Source organism: Trichomycterus rosablanca, chromosome 14, assembly GCF_030014385.1.
Source record: "Trichomycterus rosablanca isolate fTriRos1 chromosome 14, fTriRos1.hap1, whole genome shotgun sequence".
Classification (NCBI taxonomy): Eukaryota; Metazoa; Chordata; class Actinopteri; order Siluriformes; family Trichomycteridae; genus Trichomycterus; species Trichomycterus rosablanca.
Genome location: NC_086001.1, coordinates 14,745,194 through 14,759,915, shown reverse-complemented (window position 1 = coordinate 14,759,915; position 14,722 = coordinate 14,745,194). Strand labels below are relative to the sequence as shown.

General features: G+C 42.4%; 1 protein-coding gene across 1 annotated transcript in view; it reads left to right on the top strand.

Annotated features, from left to right (window-relative positions):
- LOC134326693 (adhesion G protein-coupled receptor L3-like) overlaps positions 1 to 14,722 on the top strand; it is a 537,600-nt gene that overhangs the window by 105,104 nt on the left and 417,774 nt on the right. The window lies entirely within an intron of this gene.

Here is a 14,722-nt window from a genome sequence, read left to right as displayed (position 1 = left end):
CAGTGACTGACAACTGTGCCTCACAGCCAATCAAATCATGTCAAAAGCCCAACCAAGACTGGGAATAGTTTGACAGGATTTGGGGTGTGTGTACACAGTTATGTGTATTGACCGCGCCGGCATGCTAGCTAGCATACATCCACCTTAATAATCTGGGTTCACTTCCAAGGACGAGCCCTGCCATTCGTCAAGTCCCCCCCTGCAGCTGAAAGCCAGCAGAAGGATGGTGCATGCTTATAGACTGTGACACAGAACACCAACATTGAAGAACTAGTGCAGGCTAATGATCGCTCAATGTTGCCTCCTGTTGCCTCATGTCTGCTGGAAAAAAGTCAGACGTAAATGCAAACTGTCTGACAGCTGGCTTGCACATACAGTTGTTGAGCATCTGCAAAAAAAATTCAGATTTTAGTATATGCACTATATGACTTATAGTATGTGAAAACCACTCATTATTATTGTTTGCTAACAGGTGTTTTAAATTTTATTAAAATTTTCTCTTCTCTGTTTTTATTGTGGGTGTCACAGTGGCTCGGTGGGTAGCACTGTTATTTCACAGCAAGAACGTCCTGGGTTCGATTCCCAGATGGAGCGTTCTGGGTCCTTTCTGTCTGTGTGGCATTTGCATGTTTTCCCTGTGTATGCGTGAGTTTCCGCCCACAGTCCAAAGACATACCAGGTTTAATTCGAGATACTAAAGTCCCCCTAGGTATGACTGTTTGTGTTTGTGTGTTTACCCTGTAATTGATTGTTTTCTGCTTTTCGCCCAGTGAATCAGACCCACTGCGACCCTTAATAGGATAAAACGGTGGTAAAACAAACCGTAACAAATGAAGGAATGTTTTTATTGTGCCTTATGTGCACAAAGGACATTGTTTGACCAGTTTACTTTGGAGTAACCTCAGCGGTATACACATACCCCTGACCCTCACACCTTTGGGATGAAGTGAAACATTAATTATGAGCCAGGTGTAATTGTCCATCATTAAAGCCTGACCTGAATTATAGCCAAGAGTCAAAGGTCTAAATGAACGCATACAGTTTCAGACTGGGATGGTTTCTTCTACACAGTTACACTGTGGTTACCTTTCACTCCACGACAACATGCAAAATAAAATATAATAATTAAATATGCAATATAAGTTAGTGAGGGTGGGTGTGTGACACGCCAAGCAGTGTTGTTGTCTTGTCCACTAGGGTGTATTTCTTGTTTGTGCTAGACCCACTGTAACCCCTATTAAAGATTTAATGCAAAAATATATTATATAGGTTCCACCCCTGGTAAACAGCAGTATATTCTGTTTACATTTCAGTTTCACTGATTAATCGTGTTATTGTTTCTACCTTAGGATGGCTTGGTGGGTAGTTTTGCCTCACAGCAAGAAGGTCCTGGCTTTGATTCCCAGGTGGAGAACTCTAAGTCATTTCTGTGTGAGATTTGCATTTTCTCCCTGGGTCCGTGTGGGTTTTCTCCGTGTACTCGGGTTTCCTTTTACAATCCAAAGACATGCAAGTGAGGTAAATTAGAGCTACTAAAATTGTCCTAGGTATGAATGTGTGTGTTTGCTCTCTGATGGACTGACAACCTGTCCGGGGGGTTTCCTGCCTTTGCCCAGTGACTTTTACCCACCGCAGCTTTAAATAGGATAAATTGGTGGTAAAACAGACTAAGAATGAATAAATGCTACAACCCCCTTTTTAAGTTGGGGCATTTTTTAAATGCAATAAAAACAAAAATCTGTGATTTGTGCATTTTCTTACACATGTATTTACCTGACAAAAGTGCAAAGCAAAGACTCTAAAAGTTTTGGCTGACTTTACTGTATTTTGTGAATAAAAACAAATTTAGAATTTAAGGCCTTCAACACACAAAAAAAAGATACAATGTTTTATGTTTTAAACAGGAATTAGTAACAGGTGAGGGTATCATGACTGGGCATAAAAGGAGGATCCACCAAGGGCCTAGTCTTCACCACATTATGCCAAACTGTGTAAGATATCAATCAGTTCACAAAGAACCTTTTCAGATGGATCGAAATATGTGCTGCAGACAAATGAATTCAAATTTCAGCTTGTTTTTGGGAAAACAATTGGGGGAACAATTTCCGAAGATTAAAATGATTAATCAGACTGTTATCATTCATGTAATGGGGTGCATTTGTCCCCATAGCATTAAGCCTATAGTACCGTTGACCCAGTGGCATATACTGAGATTACCAATTGAAAATACATGGCACATCATAAAGAGTTGAGCTGTTGAGCAGCTCAAAAAAAAAGGACAAAATTCTCATTTGCAAAACTGCCTCTTCAGTTCCTGTGTCATAAATATTAGATTTTAAGCATGGGGTTCACTCGTGGGTACTGATCTCTGGTTTTCAAACAAAAGTCTTTGCTTGAAGTTTGAATGTGGAACAATAATAAAGATTAGATTTTCATGCATATGGAATAAACGAAAACATTTATATTTTATATTCTGTACAGAGCTGATCTGAGGTTAGTATTGTGTCAGTCTGCAAGGCAGTGATCTGTGTGATAATGCCTGGGTTTGATACTGAAACTAGAGCTTAGGACCCATAGATGTCACCAATGCAGTAAAGGGCACCTTAATTAAAACGAACTTTCACAAGAATCGCTGGGCATAATGCAGTAACACACCCCAGACATGGCACCTATCTATCTTGGGGCCTCAGCCACCGCTTTCCCATCAGACATAGCCAATCATGTCTGTATGTAGACACCTGACTGTCCGATAGCACAGCTGGGGTTTCAAATCCCGGTTCAAATCCTGGTGGTTGTGGGCTAGGGTAATTCTACATCTGCGCCACCTGAGCGCCTGCCAGCCACTCCATCCAGTCCTGAAACATCAATAGAGCAATAACAGTGCTGCACATGCAGCAAAACCTACAGGCCGCTTAGTGTGTCAGGGTCAGGCTCAGGCAGGCTGAGAGAAAGAAATAGTGTTTGGACAGTATTTCTTGACACGTCGCTGCGTAGCTGTGAAACACTGGCGCTCTGCACTCATTGTATTCAGCTCCCACAGGTGCTAAGTATCAAATATGAAGGTATTACCTGCCATGGGCTTGTAGTTCATGATGAACAACTGCAGTAATGCAGAAAAAAGTTGGAAATGCACGGTGCTTTATGTTGGAGAACAGTTAGTTTTGTTAGAGCACTGTGTGGACATCTGACCAAGATCTTTGCTGACATCTCATTACAAACTTATGGCATTATTATAGAGTTTCAACTATTTGAGGCTGTAACAGCTTCCATTATAGAATAAAAAAGGCTTTCCTTAAGATCTTGGACTGCGCCTGTGGGAAATCGTGCCTTTTTAGTCCACAGAACGTTTGTGGCATCAGCTCTGATGTTTCAATTCATCTTACTGGACCCACCATGACCCTGATTAGGAGGAATAGTTAGTGAAAATTAATAAAAGAGTGAATTTATTTGCACACGTTGCAAACTGGAATTATGTTTGATTGATGATGTCTGGTTTAATTGGAAAGAGTAATGAAGTACAGTTGTGGCAGCACAAGCTCCAGTCTAGTCCATAAGAAATCGTCTCTGGTGTGTGTGTGTGTGTGTGTGTGTGTGTTCTTTTCATTTTTTATTGCTCTGTTAAACCATCTTCGGCCTCTCTCCCCTTCCCCCATCTCTCTCCTCTTCTCTCTCTCTCCTCTCTCTCTCTCTCTCTCTCTCTCTCTCTCTCTCGCTCTCTCTTGCACTCCACCGCCTCTTCCCCCCAATCCGGTTATTTACAGGCCGAGCAGTGCAATAAAACACAGAATTTATAGCTTAGTTTTTAATTAGAAATAATGTCTTGTAGGTCAGTCGTGATCTATGGCTTAATCAATATATAGAGCGCAGCGAAGGCATGATGGACGCAGTATTGACAGGCAGCAGGTAACCTAACCTAACACACTCTGTCTCACCGAGCTTTGTTTCAGTCCGCCCGCTATATCATTCGTTTTAAGAGGCATTCAGGCATCTTTTTTTTCTTTCCCTTTTGTCTCTGGATGCTGATCTGTCGTTCGTCTTGCTCTGTCTCCTTCAGTGATTGAAACGTTGCAGGTGAAAATTCTATGCTACAGTGTCTGTTTGCCTCTGCCTCTGGTTATAGACCGTAAAAAACGTTTCACTTTATGCATAGATCCATGATATCTATTTATTCCTTTGACTTTGTGCCCGACCCAATCATGAAGGTTAATGTAAATGAATCTTTACATCAGTACCAGAAGGTAATGAATATGGAAAAAAGACCGCAGAACCCACAGTGCACCAGGATTATAGACTTTCATCACTCAGGCTAACATCCTTGGTGATAGACTTATTTTTGAAGTAGATTCTGTTACACCAGCCCACCACTGCTAAGAGTCAAACACAGACTCCCGGGTGGACACATCGGGCAGCTGGGCACAGACATGAATTGCCTATGTCTGAGGGGCTGATCAAAGCCCTGTGATGGATTGGTTCCCTGTTTAGGGTATTTCTACCCTGCGCCCAGTGTTCCAGTGTTTCCCAGTGAAACTGGCATTTTCCAGAGCAATACCCAGTTTTTTTTTTTTTTCATATTTCTGTAAGTCAACAGCAGTGAAATCTTTGGGGAAAAAGATCTGAACTACCCAGGGATTTAAGAGTTCTAGGTTTGTTGCAACCATGATGAAAAATAAGAAACAGTCACAAAAGCTGAGATAGAAAATGATTTCATTGCACCAAAAGAGCCATGCAATTTCTCCTCAGCAACCTCATCAGGACCACAAAAAACAACCCCCATGTTACTGCAAAAGACCTACAGGATGACCTGATCAAGGCTGGGACAAATATGTCAGTTGCAACCATAACAAGGTCACTTTACAATCAAGGACTTCATGGCTGGACTCCAGGATTTTGACCAAGAAGCACAGGAAATGCCAACAGAAGGAATTTTTATATCTGGGTCACAATTCAATGGAGTGATGAATCAAAACTGGAACTGTTTGGCCATATGGATAAGCGGTTAGTGATCTGGTGCCTGCAACATTAAAAGATATGGGCAAAGATACAGAAATCCTTTTTTTTGACTCACAGTATATAGTGTACAGTAGTATTAGTTGAAGGACATACCCTGTGTTTTTCAATACTATTACATTTGACACAAAAGAACAATTAAAATCAATCAGCATTACAACATTTTACAAACATACCCTAAGAGTTCTGTATTTAAGAAATGTAATAGTCGGACCTAATTTTTCCCTTGGTTATTTTACTGCACTGTGCTCAGTGAATAATATTGTCATCAACTGGTGATTAGCTAACTAGTGTTTATTAAATAGCGTCTTTGTTTGTACATGCAGGGGTTGCAGCTTATAACTAAATCAAATACAAGCCACCATGTTTTAAATTGTCCGAGACATCATCGGTTCACGATTATATCCAGCTGTAAGTAACACAAAAAGGTGTAACATTGGCAAAGGGAAGACAGGTAATTGCCTTGCCTCTCCAGGTTCACTTGTTCTAACATCTTAACCTCACTGATAGACCAGCTTTTGGAGTAGATTTTCTGTCCTGACCTTTTCATGTTGGTTTTCACGAACAAATGTCCTAAAAATAATTGTAAATGAAATAGATAAATAAATAAAATAGTATGTCACTGCTCCCTCGATTTTTGCCTGTTTCCCACTCAGCCACGGTTGGCTGTGTCTGTCGGGGGTATTGCAGGGGTTGAAGGGGTTTATCATCGCTGCTGCCATTGTGGCCTCTCTCTGCCAGTGGCGGTTCTGGGGGGGCTGGGGGGTCAGCTTGCCCCCCCCCACGGCCCCCCTAGGAATACAGTATATGTTACTCAAATTGAATATGAAAAAGAAAAGGACTGAATAAATGACATTTAAGCAGAGCTAATGTCAATAAAATGTTGAATTCTATTGAATATCGACTGTTTCCTCTTAATGCCCATAATGCACATTTGGGCAGAAAGTAATTGGCCCCTCTAACCCCTGCCTGGCCCCCCCACCTCACATGGTCTAGAACTGCCACTGCTCTCTGCTGGCTGGTTTATATGGTTTGTGACTCTTTGTATGAGATCCTACCCTGTGAAGTGAAGTGGTTGGTGACTGTGTGTGTTTCAGAGAGCGAGAGTGTCTGGGTGCAGTAATTGTGGAAATAGATATGAATTATAATTTGGGAATTGTATATAACTAGATTAGGAGGATCAAAAATATTTGTACCAGAGCTGTCTATAATTGCTTATAACAGCCATTCAGGTTGTTTATAAAAAATAATAATAATTATTAAATAAAAATTTAAAAACCTAATATTTCTGTGTAGTAGGTTAATCTTATTTTTTTTATATTTTTTCCCCTCTTTTTCCCCCCAATTTTCTCCCCTAATCTAGTCGTATCCAATTACCCTCTATACTGATTCGACCCTTCGCCGCTGACTGAGGACAGCTCTCAACTGACTTGCGCCCGCTCCGGTACACACAGTCAGTACAGACTGCATTTTTCACCTGCACGAGTCGAGTTCATACACCTACAGGCACTGTGTACGGAGGGCCACACCCCCATCAACATTATTCCTCAGCCCTGTGCAGGCGCCAGCAGGGGCCGCAGTCACACCAGTTATGAGGACCTGTGATCCGAATTTCTTACCCTCTAACCCTGAACAACAGCCAATCGTTGTTCACGCAGCTGCCCAGCTCAGTCGGAAAGGCAGAGCTGAGACTCGATACGATGTATTCGAAACCCCAACTCTGGTGAGCTAGCGTACTTTACTGCTGCGCCACCTGAGCGGCTGGTTAATCTTATTTTAAATAATTTTAATCACCATCATACTGATTTCTTGTCTGTTAAATTATTTTTGCTGTTGTCCTGTTTGTTCCATATGGCTACCTAAAAAAAATTTTTATATTTATGTCCACATGGTTTTTCTTAATCATTTTTACTACTATCCTGATGTCTTGTTTTGTTAAATTCTTATTGCCGCTGTTCTGTCTGTTCTGTGTGGCTAATAAAAAAATCTCTAGTTAGTTAATTATGTTTTATCATTTTCATCATCATTCTGATTTCTTGTTCTATTAAATTCCTAATTCTCTCCCATGTTTTGTGCTGTCAAAATGTATGACTTCTTAATTTGGTTTAGTGGTGTGGATTTTCAATATTACTCTAGAAATGCTTGTTTTTTTCTTTTTAAAAAATACAATTCAATATGGTTTCATTCCATCAGGCACATTGATTTTAAACTGTGTTTTTACTTTTTACTGAACCTCACTCTCCGGCTAGAAACAAATAACACTTTACTTTTAATTCAATATGGAACAAGGGTGGCACGGTGGGTAGAGCTGTTGCCTTACAGCAAGAAGGTCCAGGGTTCGATACCCAGCTGGAGCGGCCTGGGTCCTTTTTGTGTGAAGTTGGCATGTTCTCCTTGTGTCTGTGTGGGTTTCCTCCGTGAGCTCCGGTTTCCTCCCACAGTCCAAAGACAAACAGTTAGATTAATAGGAGCTACCTAAATGTGTGCCCTGTGACAGACTGGCGCCCTGTCCAAGGTGTTATTGTGTGCCTGTGCCCACTGAGAGCTGGGATAGGCTCCAGCAGCCCTTGAAACCTTGATTAGGATAAGTGGAAGTGAGTGAGTTAATCTGGAACAAGGACTCTCAGTTGCTACAGGTGGTTTTTTATAGCTAAAGCAGTCTGATTACTTTTACATTACATTTCTATAGAAGTAAGTAATCACCCTGCTCCAACCTTGAACTTCAGTGATCAATACACTATGAGTACATGACGTATACATGTACCTAATGCATGACTGCTGCATGACAACATCACACTCACACGTATTACTCACAGTGCTGGGCTTATAGTTCAGGATTGAACCTAGGATTTGGTCACTGTAAGACACCTATCGTTCTAATTTAAGCTGTCACTGTGAGCGTAGCCTCCGTGTCTGATACATGTCTGAAATCCTCTTGCTACATGTGTAATCTCTGTTTTTTTGCCTAATCTACTGGCTTTAGCAGAAGCACCTCTCCAGCCCTTCATTAGAGAGGCTGAAATGGGCACCACATACCTCTAATTAGTATTAATCTGTACGTGTGTCAGACCAGAGGATGTGAGTGATGAATGATGGGATATGAGGCTGAAATGAGGCGGGGGAAGTAGAATAGGGTGTGTAGGGGTGATAAGAGAGGGGGTAATAATCGCTGGCTGATACGGCTTTGTGGATGACCTCATTCAGACCTGCTGCTGATAACGTGCATTCAGCTCTAATCAATAGCTGCTATTCTGTTTACACCAACAGAGATTCTAGTGCTTTCCAAACAGCACTTATCAGTTGTTTTCAGTTATTTTACTAATATCATGTTTTTATTTATTAATTTAATGACCCTTTGCATATAAACCATTTCGGGAAAATTTGGGACAATTTGTAAATTAAATAAAAAGAAGAATCTATGATTTGTTAATTTTCTTGAATCTTTATTGAACTGACAAAATTACCAAAAAGATTTATGTATTTTATTTAGTATTTGCATAATTTGCAACCTTGCATTAACAATGACAAAGTGGTGAGCCACTCTTTGCTTGGTGGATCTTCTCAGTATATACACCGATCAACCATAACATTAAAACCACCTCCTCGTTTTTTAAGCAGGTTAAAAAAGTATGTAGAGAAACAGATGTACTACAGTCAGTAATTGTAGAACTACAAAGTGCTTCTATATGGTAAGTGGAGCTGATAAAATGGACAGTGAGTGTAGAAACAAGGAGGTGGTTTTAATGTTATGGCTGATCAGTGAATCCAATCAGAGTTTATCTCTCCCCTGTGACTGCCATCACCCCCACCTCCTCGTACACATGCATAGCCAGATCGCTTCTTTTCACCTGATAGGAGCGGGGTCTCACAGAGCATAGTATCACATGCTGAGAGCCATACACTGCTACCCGTGATTATCCTCCCCTCGTGCAGGCACCTCGACCGGTCAGCACAGGTCGCACTTGCACCAGCGACGAGGAACCCTGTTTCAGCCATTGTCCCTCCTCAATCATGTGTCTGTGAAGTGCCCTGCCGGCTGAGATTCAAATTCAAGACCTCGATATGTCAGCACTCCATCCAGCACCCCATCCAACTTTTTAGGAGTGTATTGTGGGCATTAAATTCTAAATGTTCATATTTACAAAATTATATCAAATTGGTCAGTCGAAATATAAAAAGACATTGTGCGTTTGTCAGTTAAATAAATGATTAAGAGAATGGACGAATCACAGATTCACAGAAAACACAGATTATTAGAAACCATGGTGCTCACACCACCTGCTTTGCCACAGTGTTGCCCATAATTGCTTGATTTATTTATTAATTTATTTATCGGCTCATCATGACTAATGTGTTAGACCTTTAGCTTAGATGACTGAAATGCTACAGGTTCATGAGGTCGATGAGTTGAAAGTTTGCAGAACCGTTCCTGTGTGCTTTAATCCAATTATAGACCGAGATCAGGTGTGAAGCGGTGTGTTTTACATACATGAATATTCATCAGAACACAAAGGCAATGGCAGATGGGTGAATGTTTGGAAGTTTTACCTAGAACTCACTTGTTGTGCACTCTGAGAGATGGATTTATAAGAAGACAGACAGTGGTGCTTATGGGATACAAAGGAAGGGCTGTGGAACTAATTTGCAGTGCGAGTGACTCATGCAAGTGGATTGGAGGTTTGGGGGGGGGGTGCCTATGCACTGAGAAGACATACACAGACTCATACGTACACACACACACACAAATACACACTTACACACCAATGCATGCCTACTGAGTAAGCAGGGGAGTATGTATTGTTGTCTGAACTCCCTTCCACTCAGTGTTGATTTAATGTGAGAATACAGTGCCAGGAATGCAGAAAAATTAGCCATTAAACAGAAACAGCCATGAGGCGCTCGGTTATATTAATTTTACTGATTACTGTCACACAGCCATCCATTTTTCCTTACCAAACTCGCTCGTTTCTGAATACACCCACACCACATCTTGCATCTCCCTCTCAATTACTATTGATTGCTCAAATGACCAGGAGACTTCCGCAACAGGTGTGTGTGTGTGTGTTTGTGTGTGTGTATTGCCACAAATAGTGAAACAGTACTCTGTGTTAAATACAAACTTTTGCCAAGATGACATTATTGGTACAATTTAGCGAATCCATACTGAGTATCGCTATATGTCAAGTCAAGTCACATTTATTTCTATAGCGCTTTTTACAGTAGACATTGTTATAAAGCAGCTTTACCGAATCCAGGACCGACAGACCAAAAACACCTGTTGAGCAAGCCAAGGGCGGCAGTGACAAGAAAAACTTTCTTTTAAATTAACTTTGAGAGGAACCAGACTCAGCAGGGACCTCCATTCTCCTTGGGTGGCCTGGAGAATAAGTTAAATGAATTAGACTTACACAAATCATACACACAAAATTTAACTAAAAGTTATAATTAGTAAAAAGAATAAGCAAGCAAATGGAGTTCTTTCACTGCTGGGGACATGAATAATATATTCACCCGAACCCCTTTTATTCACCCATACTTTGGTAGAATCGCGTGTGAGGCCAGTCTTGCGCATGGAGAGTCACACACTGATCTCCTCGTTCCTCCCCTTCTGTACAGGTGCCCCGGGTTACTAACCAGAGACCTTACACAGCATCAAAGACCCTGTCTTTTTTTTTGTCCGGTCTTTTCTCACATAGCAGACTAGTGGCCAATTTTGTCTGCAGCAAGCACTGCCAGGAGGCTGGGATCTCAGTGTTTGAATCTGCATGTAACTCTGTATTGTAGTGCTTGACAAAGGTTTGCCAAAGTAATCCCTCACCCATGTGGTTATATCAGCTATTGTTGAGTGGCGGTTCTTGATGCAGTGCCATCTGAGGGATCGAAGATCACGGGCGTTCAGCTTAAGCTTGCGTCCTTGGCCTTTACGCACTGAAATTCCTCCCGATTCCTTAAATCTTTTAATAATATTTTGCACTGTAGAGGGAGAAATATGCAAATCCCTTCATATCTTTCTTTGAGGTTCATTGTTTTTAAACATTTCAATCATTTTCTTACACATTTGTTGTAAAAAAATTGGCTGAGATTCAAACACTTGGAGTTCAGAATCACAGCACTGCTGTGCTAGCGGAATTTTCCGCTGTTCCACCTGGGCAGTATTTAAATCTTATTTTGGTAAATGGTTATACGCTGACATTTCAATCTCACATACAGAGCAATATACGTAGTTCAGGCTGCATAACAGTGAACAAGTTTAAAATAAGAACAGAGGTCTGTGTTGCTAGTTTTTCAGAGTAAGAGAAATCCACTTCATCTGTCACCTTGTTCCATACTGTTCACTGTATCAGTACATTTTATTCTGAGTAAAATTGTGCCTTCTCCTTTGAGACGAACATAAAGAAGCAGACACAGTTTGCAGTGATATTTATTTCATGATATAATGAATATGCAACTGAATAAACTCAGAGAAGAAATTGCAGATGCAATCCAGCACTTACCACGTCAGTGATGAAATGAACTAAATGTATCAACAAACATGAATTATTTAATGCAAAAATTTTTCTTGTTAATGCATCATAAAGAAAACACTATTCAGATAGACACTGAATACACTAGTATTTTAAGTTAAACACAAATGCTGAGTACAAATAAAGAGGCTAACTTTACTCACTTAACAAATCGTATTTAAACAAAGTTTAGTATCTGTGTAATGCATGCAGAGTTAAAAAATAATAATAAATGTGCTAGGTGAACATTATAAGGATAAAGAGAGTCAGAGTCAGAGTCAGAGAGGTTTTATTGTCATTTCAGCTACATACAAGTACATATTGAAACGAAACAGCGTTCCTCTAGGATCACGGTGTAACACGGTACAAAAAGTGCAAGACAATACAAAACAGTGCAAATACAACAATAATACAAAAAATCCTATAATAAATAACTACAAAAGATATTCCTTATTATCCCTAATCTAAACAAGTAATTAGAACACAGGACTAAAGACAAGTGTTAGTACATGATGGTGAATAGATGGTACAATGGTTCCTGAGGTAGTGACATGTTGTACATTAGCAGCGTAAAATTGGCAATGCAGATAAGGTGCCTAAAAAGTAAATATGGTGCAAAATACAAGTAAGGTGCAGAAATTATTGTGCATTTCCAGGAGGTGTGCAAAAATGCAAGTAACATAGTCAAAAATGCAAGTAACAGTCAATACAGTTCAGTGTGGCAGCAGAAAATGTCCGGAGGAAATTGTTACAGTACTGAGTTTAGGAGTCTGATTGCTTGTGGGATAAAACTGTTACACAGTCTGGTTGTGTTAGTCCGGATGTTAGTCCGGATGTTACACAGTCTGGTTGTGTTAGTCCGGATGCTGCGGTATCGTCTCCCAGACGGGAGCAGAGTAAAAAGTCCATGTGATGGATGGGTTGGATCGTCCACAATGCTGAGAGCTTTGCGGATGCAGCGGGTGTTAAAAATGTCCGTGAGAGATGGAAGAGCGACCCCGATGATCTTTTCAGCTGTCCTCACTACTCGCTGGAGAGTCTTACGGTCCGACGCAGTACAATTTCCGAACCAGACAGTGATGCAGCCGCTCAGGATGCTCTCGATTGTTCCTCTGTAGAACGTGGTGAGAATGGGGGGTGGCAGATGAGCTTTCCTCAGTCTTCTCAAAAAGTAGAGACGCTGCTGGGCTTTCTTGGTGATGGAACTGGTGTTAAGGGTCCAGGTGAGATTCTCCTCCAGATGAACACCGAGAAATTTGGTGCTCTTGACGATCTCAACAGATGAGCCGTCGATGTGCAGTGGGGAGTGGTCCCTTAGTGTCTTTCTAAAGTCAATGACCATCTCTTTGGTTTTATCCACATTCAGAGACAGGTTGTTGACTTGGCACCAGTCCGTTAGATGTTGTACCTCCTCTCTGTACGCTGACTCATCGTTGTTGCTGATGAGTCCCACCACAGTTGTGTCGTCTGCAAACTTAACGATGGAATTCGTGCTGTGCATCGCTGTACAGTCGTGCGTAAGCAGAGTAAACAGCAGTGGACTGAGCACACAGCCTTGGGGAGCGCCGGTGCTCAGTGTGGTGGTGCTGGAGGTGGTCTTACCGATCCGGACGGACTGAGGTCTCTCAGTCAAGAAGTCCAGGATCCAGTTGCAGAGAGAGGTGTTCAGGCCCAGCGTGCTCAGCTTTCCAATTAGATGCTGAGGAATGATGGTGTTGAATGCTGAGCTAAAGTCTATGAACAGCATCCTGACATAAGTGTTCTTTCTGTCCAGGTGTGTAGAAGCCAGGTGAAGTGTAGTGGATATGGCGTCGTCCGTTGAGCGGTTAGGACGGTACGCAAACTGCAGTGGGTCCATGGTGGGAGGCAGTAGTGTCTTAATATGCCTCATGACTAGTTTCTCGAAGCACTTCGTGATGATAGGCGTGAGTGCTACGGGACGATAGTCATTGAAGCATGACACAGATGACTTCTTTGGCACGGGTACGATGGTGGTCGTCTTGAGGCACGTTGGAACGATGGCGCTGCTCAGGGAGATGTTGAAGATGTCAGTGAATACATCTGCCAGCTGGTCTGCACATCCTTTGAGCACTCGGCCAGGAATGTTGTCTGGTCCAGAAGCCTTCCGTGGGTTGACTCTGTGCAGAGTTCTCCTCACGTCCGCTGTGGAGAGACGAAGCACCTGGTCGTCACAAGGTGGGATCGTCTTCCTCGCCAACATGTTGTTCTGCGCCTCGAACCGAGCGTAGAAGTCATTCAGCGCATCTGGAAGGGAGGCATCACTGTCACAGACGGGTGGAGTCGTCCTGTAGTTGGTGATGGCCTGGATGCCCTGCCACAAGCGCCGTGTGTCACCGCTGTTCTGGAAGTGGCTGTGGATGTTCTGGCCGTGTGCGCGCTTTGCTTCTCGGATCGCCCGGGACAGTCTGGCTCTCGCTGTTCTCAGAGCCGGCTGGTCACCTGCTTTAAAAGCGGAGTCTCGGGCCCTCAGCAGTGCACGCACCTCTGGAGTCATCCACGGCTTCTGGTTGGGTCTGGAAGTGATGGTTCTAGTGGTAGTGACGTCCTCAATGCATTTGCTGATGTAGCAGGTCACTGAAGTCGTGTACTCCTCTAGATCAGTGTAATCGCCGTATGTTGCAGCCTCCCTAAACATGTCCCAGTCAGTGCACTCAAAACAGTCCTGAAGAGCAGAGATGGATCCTTCTGGCCAGGTTTTCACCTGTTTCTGTACAGGTCTGGAGCGCCTGACGAGTGCTCTGTATGCTGGGATTAGCATTACAGAGATGTGGTCTGAGTATCCGAGGTGGGGGCGGGGCTCCGCCCGGTACGCACCGGCAATGTTCGTGTAAACATTATCCAGCGTGTTCGCTCCTCTCGTAGCAAAGTCCACATGCTGATGGAATTTAGGGAGAACAGACTTGAGATTTGCATGATTAAAATCCCCAGCGATAATAAACAGTCCGTCTGGATGAATGGTCTGTAGTTCGCTGATGGCTCTGTAGAGTTCGCTTAATGCTTCCTTCGCGTTCGCGCTGGGTGGGAGATACACCGCGACAATAAGCACGCTGGTGAATTCCCGTGGTAAATAAAAAGGTCTGCATCTAACAATAGCAAATTCCACCATCGGAGAACAGTACGCCACAACAAGCACAGAGTCCTTGCACCATTCGGTGTTAATGTAAACACAAACGCCTCCTCCTCGTGTTTTA